The sequence below is a fragment of the Palaemon carinicauda genome, chromosome 32, assembly GCF_036898095.1.
Source record: "Palaemon carinicauda isolate YSFRI2023 chromosome 32, ASM3689809v2, whole genome shotgun sequence".
Taxonomy (NCBI): Eukaryota; Metazoa; Arthropoda; class Malacostraca; order Decapoda; family Palaemonidae; genus Palaemon; species Palaemon carinicauda.
In genome coordinates, this window is record NC_090756.1 from 83,803,409 (window position 1) to 83,814,219 (window position 10,811).

A 10,811-nucleotide genomic window follows, 5' to 3' on the forward strand; every position below is an offset into this window, starting at 1 on the left:
TTCCTTGGAATTTGATGGACTTAACTTTCCGGATTACTCTTTTGTCTAAGAGCACTCGGACATATTTTTCCAGAACAGGGGTTGAGTGTTGGGAGAATTGAGGAAATTGAGGTGGAGGACTGCTCCAGCTCCAACCTAGTCCATTCTTATTTAGGCTGTGGGCCCAGGGATCGAAGGTCCAGCGATCCTTAAATAGCTGTAGTCTCCCTCCTACTGGAAGTATCTCACTTCTGCTGTTGTGGACCTGAGGCCTTGCCTCCTTGACCGCGTCCTCCCCTGGATCCCCTTTCTCTTGAAGGGCGTCTAGAAGAACCTCTGGCTGTTCCTCTAGCTTTCGAACGAAAGGAAGAAGTCTGCCTTTCGAAGGCTGGGTTAAAAACTGGCGACTGTGTCGCTACTTGTTGAGGTACCAGCTGGTACGTGGTTGGAGGTTGTGCCACTATCTGAGGTACCGTGGTCACAGGAAGTTGTTGTTGTTGTTGCTGTCGGTAGGGTTTAGCCGGCCGAGAGGATGGCCTAGGCCTTTCTGTCTTTTTCTTGGGTTGGGGACCCTCATCCGGAGAAGACTTTCTCTTAAGATCTAAGCCCCACTTTTTGAGTAGGTTCCTATTCTCTGTGGCGGCCTTGTCTACTACCTCTTTAACCACTTCGTTGGGAAAGAGGTCTTTACCCCAGATATGAGAGGATATCAGTTTCCTCGGTTCGTGCCTCACCGTAGCCGAGGCGACCACGAACTCTCTACAGGCTCTCCTAGCTTTAATAAAGCTATAGAGATCCTTTGTAACTGTGGCCAGATGGGTTTTGGCCACTACCATGAACATGTCCTGGTTCTTGGGGTCACTTGCCATCGTTTCTAATGTCGTTTGCAACAACATCGATGCCGCAAGTCTTTCCTTCGTCTCTTGCTCTCTGCGCAAGAGAATATCCGACAGTTTTGGAAGTTCCTCACCAAACTGACGTTCAGGAATATCAGCTTCCAGCTTTCCGACTGAGAAGATAAGGTGGACGTCCTTCCAGTCTTCTTGGTCCAAGGGCAAGGTCAGAGATAACGGGTTGCACTCCTCCAAGGAGGGGCATGGTTTCCCTGCCTCCACCGCCTTTAAGGCTGCCCTATATCCCTTTTCCATGAAGGGAAAGGCTCTGGTTGGAGAGGCCACAAAGGAGGGAAGCTTCTTACTCAATGCTGGCACCTTTGAGTTCGTGAAGCCCCTCTCTTTCATGGAGCCTGCTAGTAACGCCTGTACTTTACTATGGTCAAGAACTAAGACCTCCTTCAGCTCCGTCTCCACCTTTGAGGCTGGCTCCTTCCTAAGACGGACATAGCAGTCCGGATAAGAGTCTTTGTTGGGCCAAAATTCCACTTCTTCCAGGGGAATTGCTCCCAACTTCTCTGATATCACGATCTTCCCGGTTGTCATTGGCATGTGTTCAGCATACCTCCAAGGATTGGTGTCCGAGCACAAAGAAAGATACTTCACTTTGAGTCGCTTCTGGGGCCCACGTGATGCTGCAAGTCTACGTATCTCCAGTTTCATTGCAACTTCCTTCTCATTATTCTTTCTTTGAATTTGTTGGATCATCTCAACAATAGAAGAAAGAGTCCTTCCCAGTTCATCTGGGATAGCAGACGATGTAGAGGGATCAGGTTCTGGGTCCGGAACCGATGTAACTGACACATCGCCGATTTCTTCCTCTTCTACTTGAGGAGCCTGAGACAGCTGCTCTCCTGACCTTCTCCTAGAAGGTCCTTCTCTGTAGAATCCGACACCTCCGACATCTTATCGTCCAATTGGATGTTTTGAAGGGCGGCCGAGACTTCAGAATCTACCGGATTCTAGGCAGTTGGTATATCCACCTGAGGCTGAGGAATGACTGCATCAGCCGATGCTTTAGGGAAAAGGTAGGCCTTCATCTTCTCATTTGGAAGGTAGGGGCCTGAGGTGTTTTTCTGAAAACCCTTCACCCAGGTTCGTAACTTTTCCCGAGCAGCATCCCTTGACTCCGGCGACTTAGGTTGTCAAAAGCCTCGGTAATCAGGTTAGAACATACAGTACAAACCTGAGGGTCCCAATACCAGAGATCACCTCTGGAGGCTGCGCATGCTGCGTGCCTCCTGCAAAACTGATGTCCACAGAAGTTCTTACTGTGGACATTGCAGAACACACTCCCGCACTTCGGATGGTCCTCCTGTAAAGAGAAGAAAAATCCATGAGTATCAAGTGAAGGCTTTTCACTTATATTAAAACATGTAGCTTACGCAATAAAGCTATAAAAGAAAGAAGGAAAGACACATACTTGTATTTCCTGCCCAGCCAATTGCTATACCCTCCCAAGATATTAAAACTAAGGTTAATTCTATTCTAGAATACCTTATGTACTTTCCTAAACGGAAATTTAAGGTGTAGCTCACACCTAGAAATAAAGTTTTAATATACGGGATAGAATGAATACAGAAAGAACTCACTTTCTATATATTGTACGGTCTCAACAAAAGGCTGTGCAAGATAACATTAAGTATGTTGGGAGAACTTTAGTGTTACAACAAACTCTGTAATGTAGTATTATTAATGTAGTGTGTACTACACTACAAATATAGCAACTACTGTACATCGAATGCTGCTGTGCCGGCCGGCAATTACCCCTGTATAGTTCAAAGATATACTACCTTAAACTAATGGGCCGCAGATCACTGGTTCGCAAATGTGTGCCGGCGGCAGCTGAAAACACTAACACCGGGCTGCCGGCCGCTATTCGTAGTGGCCAGCAGATTTCGGGATGTGTTTCCACTGCCGGCAGGCAAAGGTAGCAATACCCATGTCTGCCGACAATGGCTAAGAACCAGAGAACCTCCACCTGCAGCCGGCAGCCGGGGTAGGGGTACAAAACAGTATGGATGTAAGGTTATAATGCGGCATTGCCTTACGACCTTCTATCCAGAAAGAGTGAACATATGGAAGGGGAGAATGTAGCATTCAGGCTTCCAAGAAATCCATAGCCTATCGGACTCTACCGGCAGACATGGAAGGGAGACCAAGGGAGGTCTGGGGTTCACTCTGCAAAAGAAAAAGGGTCTCTGCCGGCCGGCACGTAATTGCCGGTCGGCAGAGAGCTAAGCCGGTCCTCCATCCTAACCTACACTAGGTACGGAAGTAGGACTGCAGCCAAAAAAAGAAAGAGAGGGGGAAAGGGATAAGGGTCCTATTAACTTCGTTCTAGCAAGAGACACACTCAATAGTTAGGGAAGCTCATCCTAACCTAGAGTTGTCTATTAAGAGGAAGACTGGCAATACTTGCTATCCTCCTCCAAACCAGAACAAAGTTAGGTGTAGTTATTTCGCCAGGCAACGGAGAAAACTCATTCTCCAGCCCGAGAAAAACAACACAAGTCAGTCTGCTAGACCACTAGAGGAAGGAATCATCTCATACAGAATCCTTCAGACGTGGACTAGGGAAGCAAAGCTTCCTGTGTCTGCACCTAACCTAGCAAAGGAAACTCATTCTCTATGCTAGGAAGAAGCAGACCACAGACTAGAAACTCTGATGTTCTGCCCTAACCCAAAAAACCAGTCACTCTGGTTATCCTGTCAGGACAGACATATCCTAGTATAGTTATACCTGAATATTATTCAGATAGAACCACTAGGATTAAGCCTAAGGCTTACTCAGAGGGAGAGAGGGATTGAACTTAGTCTCCAAAGGAGAAAAGAACAATCGGCGATGTGCAAAAGTATACTACTGTACCATAGGCTACTAGCCTAGGTGCGGTGAGAATTGATTACCTAAATCACCGAAACTCTCTCGTATACAATCTTGGAAAGAAAATTCAACAATATCTTACATGTATAAAATATTTGCCTATAGCTTCAATAACATAACACTCGGAAAAACTTATATCATGCAAGAAAGTACTAGGGCCAGACGCCAAGGCTACTAAGCCTCGCGAAGGGCAAGATCAGTTACCTAAATCGCCGAACTAAAAACTAACGGCATCATATAAGCATTCCTAGAGGAGCTAAATAGCTAGATTATTAAAGCATAACAAACCGGGAACGTCACTCTAGCTAACTAAATGACCCATATATAGCGATGCCTCCGGTAGGCAACAGCTCTTGTTTACGTTAATATCACTTTTGATTTAATTCAAAACGACAAGAGCTTACATTTATACACAGAAAAGATAATACTCAACTTTCCAAAGGCAGAAGAGGCCGGAGAAGGCATCAGAATGTTGAATTATATCCATAATAACGAGAGAACACAAGGGAAAACACCGAGTAGTAGAGCTACACGAAAAGGAATAAAGAGGGCGCTGCCGCCTTCATCAGATACACACTAGAAACGGAATAGGAGAGATGCATTATGAGTGGCTCTCTTTTCATTCTCGTTTCAGATTCTTGTAACTGTAACCCCTCGAAGCGTTAATACTGTTCGGGGTGAAGATAGCTATGTGACGTGTCAAGAATAGGTCCTCTGATATTATGCGATATCCCTGTGAGATTTATTTAGGGATATTAGCTCCAGGAGTTAGAATTCTGGATACCTTAATGTAAAATTCTCTGGGAATATCACTGTAGTCAAATATACCCTAGGAAGCCACCTTTTAGGAACTTCCATCAGGACGACATGGCCTGAGCCCAAAAATATCTTTATCTTGCCCGGCAGTTCGGATAATGGTTGTTTCTGTGTAACGTGTCCAAGATCAATCTCTGTTTGAAGGAACCCGAAAAAGAAAGACTGGGATTCCTTAAAAAAAATTTTTCTCTTTGTTTTTGTAATCCATATGAATGCTTTTTACTATATTTTAATTACTATAGTGTAAATTACATTGTTGTTATTGTATACTGAAATGTCTGACGCCAATGAGAGTTATTGGGTCCTTTGACTGGCCAGAGAGTACTACATCGGATCCATCTCTCATTTTACGGCTCATTTTTTCTTTGCCTACAAATACACCGAACAGTCTGGCATATTCTCTCCATATTCGCCTCCGCCTTTGTACACTTGACAGCACTGAGATTACCAAACAATTCTTCTTTACTCAAGGGGTTAACTACTGCTATATAATTGTTCAGTGGCTACTTTTCTCATGGTAAGGGTAAAAGACACTCTTTAGCTATGGTAAACAGCTCTTCTAGAAGGACACTCCAAAGTCAAATCATTCCTCTTTAATCTTGGATAGTGTCATAGCCTCTGTACCATGGTCTTCCACTGTCTTGAAGTAGAGTTTTCTTGCTTAAAGCTACACTCGGTCACACTTTTCTATCTTATTTCTCTTCCACTCGTTTTGTTAAAGTTTTATAGTGTTTAAATGGAAGATCTGTTTTAATGTTGTTACTGTTATTAATATATCTTATATTGTTCATAATTTCTCTTGTAGTTTATTTCCTTATTTCCTTTCCTCACTGAGCAATTTTCCCTTTTGGAGCCATTGGGCTTATAGCATCCTGCTTTTTCAACAAGGGTTGTAGCTTAGCAAGTAATAATAATAATAATAATAATAATAATAATAATAATAATAATAATAATAATACATCGATTAAAACTGGTAAAAGCAAGATGTGTTTTTATAATACTGATGATATCCTAAATAATAATATTTTCTTTAATTAAACACTAAGTGTTGAATATAGTTCAATAGTCAACATTAAAATTTGTAGTTAGAACTAGAATTTTTGGTGAAGTGAGATGTATTCTAATTATTAATAGGAAATTCAATATCAAATGTTTCCTCAGATATTCAAAAAGCTGTATATCTTATTTATGAATAGGGAATCTAATAACAAAATTCCTCGTGGATAATAAAAAACTATTCATATTCTAACTATTAATAGGAAACTTAATATCAAAAGTTCCCTTAGATAATCAACAATATAATATATATTCTAATTATTAAGAGGATATTTAATATCAGAAGTATACTTGTATAATAAAAAAATATATACTTTAACTAATAATAGGAAATTTCTTGTAAACAATTTCCTATGACATTAAAAAATGCTATATATGAGTCACATTCCAGAATTAATGGACATATCCATCAACGGGTAGAACAGGTAAAAAAGCAACATCTATTACTCACTTTTGCCTTATCGACAATGAGAGAGTTTGAATCAGGTCCCATTGAGAGAGTCTGAGTAAAAGTACATCTTATACCAATTGACTGTTGTAATTAGGAAGGAGACCAGATGACAGCGCGGAACCCCATTTGTGCAAAGGCTTATTGTCTTTATGCTTATTGTGCTTTTTGTAGTCTCTCGCTGGAATCAGGATATTCGCTCTAATTAACTGCTCGCTCGAATTGCATTTAGTCAGTGCAATATTAGCGAGTGATCTACACTTTGGAAGAGTTTCCGGTTAAATGTATTTGTATTTTGTGTTGTATTGATGGTCGAGGTTTCTTATTTTGTGTTTCGATGATCAAGGTATCTTGCGTTACAATTATGATCGAGATAGTTATTTTGTGTTTCATTGATGATTTAGATATGGCTACTTTGTGCTACAATGATAGTTGAGATATTTTTTTTTTGTTGCAATGATGATCGAGATATTGTTATTTTGTGTTGCAATGAAGGTTGAAGTATTTTTGTGTTGTAATGATGATCGGGGTATTCTTATTTTGTGTTGCAATGATGGTCGAGATATTGTTGTTTTGTGTGGCAATGACGATCAAGGTATTTTAAATTTTTGTCGCAATGATAATCGAGAACAAAACAAGGAAAAGTGCTATTATAGAATTTTTAATAAACATATGAATATCTTTATAAAATAACTTTTCGGAATATGAATATATATATTGTTTTTTCGTTCAATGCAGAAATGATAAATATATCATAAGAATCCATACATATTGTATTTTTATTGGAAATATTTTTTCTCTTATGATTAAGAAGCATTGGTTATGTATTTGCCCATAGATATTGATGAAAAGTCCTCAATGAAATCTACTTTAATGTTGATAATCTCTCTCTCTCTCTCTCTCTCTCTCTCTCTCTCTCTCTCTCTCCAGTTCATCCTTAATAAAGACTGTTCGACTTTTGCGCGGTATGTTATAAATCGGCTTTATTAATAAAACTTTTACTCTCTCTCTCTCTCTCTCTCTCTCTCTCTCTCTCTCTCTCTCTTCTCTCTCTCTCTCTCTCTCTCTCTCTCTCTCTCTGCACGTTGCTTTAGCCATAAGTAATGAGTCCTGCAATACTTCTCATCGAGTGATGATTTAAAATTCCTCATTGTAAATCCTCTTATAGTTTAAACAATCAAAGTTGGATAAAAATCATCTTAAAAATAAGATTAATTTCCTTCCAATATTAGAAAGTGCTTTATTGAAGAAAAAATAAAGATATCAGTTTCATATTTGTTTTAGAAGTTGATTAAATTCTTTTTTAAGAAATCTAGAAGATAATAATAAAAAAAACTTTTGTATATATATGGTGTTTGTAGATGAATAGGTGATGAGAAATTATACATTTCCTAAAGAATTGAACTAAAGAATATTCTGATTAATTGGATTAGTAAGAATAGGTGATTCATGGATGAATTACCATGTAGTGTTTGGGAGATTACATATGACATTTGGTACCCGTAGAAGTGATCTCTTGGTCTAAGTGGGACTCAGAATGACAAATATAGTAATTAGGAATAGGAATAGGAACAGAGCAGATCAAAATCATCTTTAAAATCCCTTCAAAAGTTCAAATTTACAGCAAATGTTTTCATTTTGAACAGGTTGACATAAGTTTTTTTTTTTATGATTCATAAGTGGAAAATCTGTTTTGATGTTATTAGTGGGTTTGAAATACTTTATCTTAATTGTTCATTACTTCTCTTATTTCCATTCATGAGTGGCTATTTTTTCCCTGTTGGAGTCCTTTGACTCATAGAATCTTGCCATTAATAATGTTAATAATGTCAGTCATGTTAATAATATTAATAATTTTAATAATATTATTGATAATAATGATAATAATAATAATAATAATAATAATAATAAAAATAATAATAATAATAATAATAATAACAACAATAATAATAATAATAATAATAATAATAATAATAATAATAATAATAATAATGATAATAATAATTTTTATATATGATTTTGATAGTTTTGCACTCCCGTACCATGAATGTACTTTGGATTATCATGTACATTGTTCATTGAACAATGGCATGAATATATCACCCTACATTTTGACTTGCATTACTATCTTTGTTATGCTTAGTTTTCATATTTATCTCATTTAATATTACCTTTTTTATACATTTACCAAAAAATATTTATAATTTTGTATAATCAGTGAAACATATCACAAAACAGAGAGTCATATAAAGACGCCCAGGAGCTCATTTTATTAATCTGAATACAATTCTAGAGTGGAGAGAGAGAGAGAGAGAGAGAGAGAGAGAGGAGAGAGAGAGAGAGAGAGTCCTTAACCAGGATTGTGTTTTTTTTATTATTAAATCTCCTATTCACATTACTTAGGAAAATTGATTCTTGAAGATAAGACGATGGATTAACAAACTTATAGAGACCCCCATAAATAGACGAAATTGGAAGGGCGTTTTTGAGGTTATTGCCCTATAGTGGACTAGAAACTACTGCTGATGCCGATGATGATGATGATTATTCTGGACATTTTATTAAATTCCATTAGGCAAAGAGCGAGTGCCTGCGGATATAACGACAACGAATACTAAAAATGTAAGTAAATCCCGCACCATTATTGAGTAGAACCTTAAATTTGATTGTCCCATTCAAGAATAAAGTCAAGCAAATAACACTTAAACCAAGAACTATATAAATCCCAAACAAGAAGCCAGAATTATGATCACTATTCAAAGCGGCGTTCACATCCGGAGTCAGGTATAAAGTCTGGGGTTTTATGGCCCCAATCATACGGAAAACGCAGGAATCAGATATACGATAACGTTTCAGGTAATGACTTCGGTGTATGACTACTCTCCTACTCATAAGAAGAGGCAGAGGAATTTATTTGTGATAGTTCAGAGGTATAGAACAATTTGTGATATATGATTTATCACATTTAAAGGTTTAGAGGTCGCTCGTGTATGGCAGAGGCAAGGATAATGACAATGCATTGCTAGGACAATGCCCTGGATATTGATCATACATATATATATATATATATATATCTATACATATATATATGTATATATATATATATATATATATATACATATATATATGTATAGATATATATATATATATATATATATAGATAGATAGATATATATATATACATATGTATATGTATATATATAGATATATATATATATATATATATATGACCAATGAAGACAGATATGTCAGAATATGAGTTTTCTTCATTTATTACAAAAGGTTCATTCGTAAGTACACTGTACACAACTACCCTCTCAGGTGAGGGACTTGTCAACTCGAGCGCCCACAGGCAACTAAACCCCCTTCGCTACCAAAACGCAATCTTGTACAATAACAAGCTGAGACATAGGTTTTTGTGGAATACTCATGAATAATGAGTTCATTTACCTTGACGTACAAGAAATATCTACATACATGAAATAGGACATTACTCTCCCCCCCCCCCCCCCCCCCCAAGCTCATAACTCCGGGAGGAGGTGCGCACTCGACCTCACTAGTCTATGATATATGGAGGACACTCCAACCCCGAATAGGCATGGCTTGTACTAAGCAGAAATGCAACATAATATACATATATATATATATATATATATGTATATCTATACACACACACACATATACTGTATATATATAATATATATATATATATATATATATGTATACATATGAATATATATATATATATATATATATATGAATATATATATATATATATATACATTATATATATATATATATATATGAATATATATATATATATATATACATATATATATATATTTATATTTATATGTATATATATATATATATATATACATATATATATATATATATATATATAAAATATATATATACACATAAATATATATATATATATATATATATATAAATCACCCCAAAAAATAACACATCTTCCACAAAAAAACAGGAAATATTGCATTTGATAATATACTCAAAACAATATAAATAGTTCCACTCATTTCCTAAGACCTCTGCAACTAAAATACAGAATACCGAAAGCGAAAATAAATCATAACATCAGTTTTACATAACTTCATCAATTACCTCCCTCTGAATGCAGGCAATACAGGCTTCTTGTCGATTTTACTTATCCGGGTTTACGGCACAATTTCGCAACACAACTCACCACCACCGTTTCACCATTTATTCAAATCACTACAACACTTGCACTTGCAACTTTCAACCGGTGGCCACTAGCCGTTTATCCGAGAAAATCATTCATCTTCCCACCGTTTTCTTATAACAGTTAGCATAAGGTATTCCCATCTACACATTCTCTAACATTGCCTATCCTCAAGGCTGAACTTTAATCCTGCAGCCACTTGTCATTCGGGAACCGGCCCGGCCCCAGCAACCAGAAATCATATAAATACATGAATAATACAGCATCCGCGTGATGAATCTCACTTGAACTATCTAACCTCTGTTTTCATGTTCACTCAACAATGTTATACATATTTTCACACTCAACAAAATTACCACAACATTTTACGTATACATTTAGCATCAACATAAAAGAACACATTGTTATCATCAAATTTATTTCAAACACGTCAAAAGAAGAAATGAGGTCTGTTCAAATAACCACAACAGCAAAGGGGAAAAAAATGTTTATTCATCAACTCGTGGGATGTCACGTATGCATGGGTAA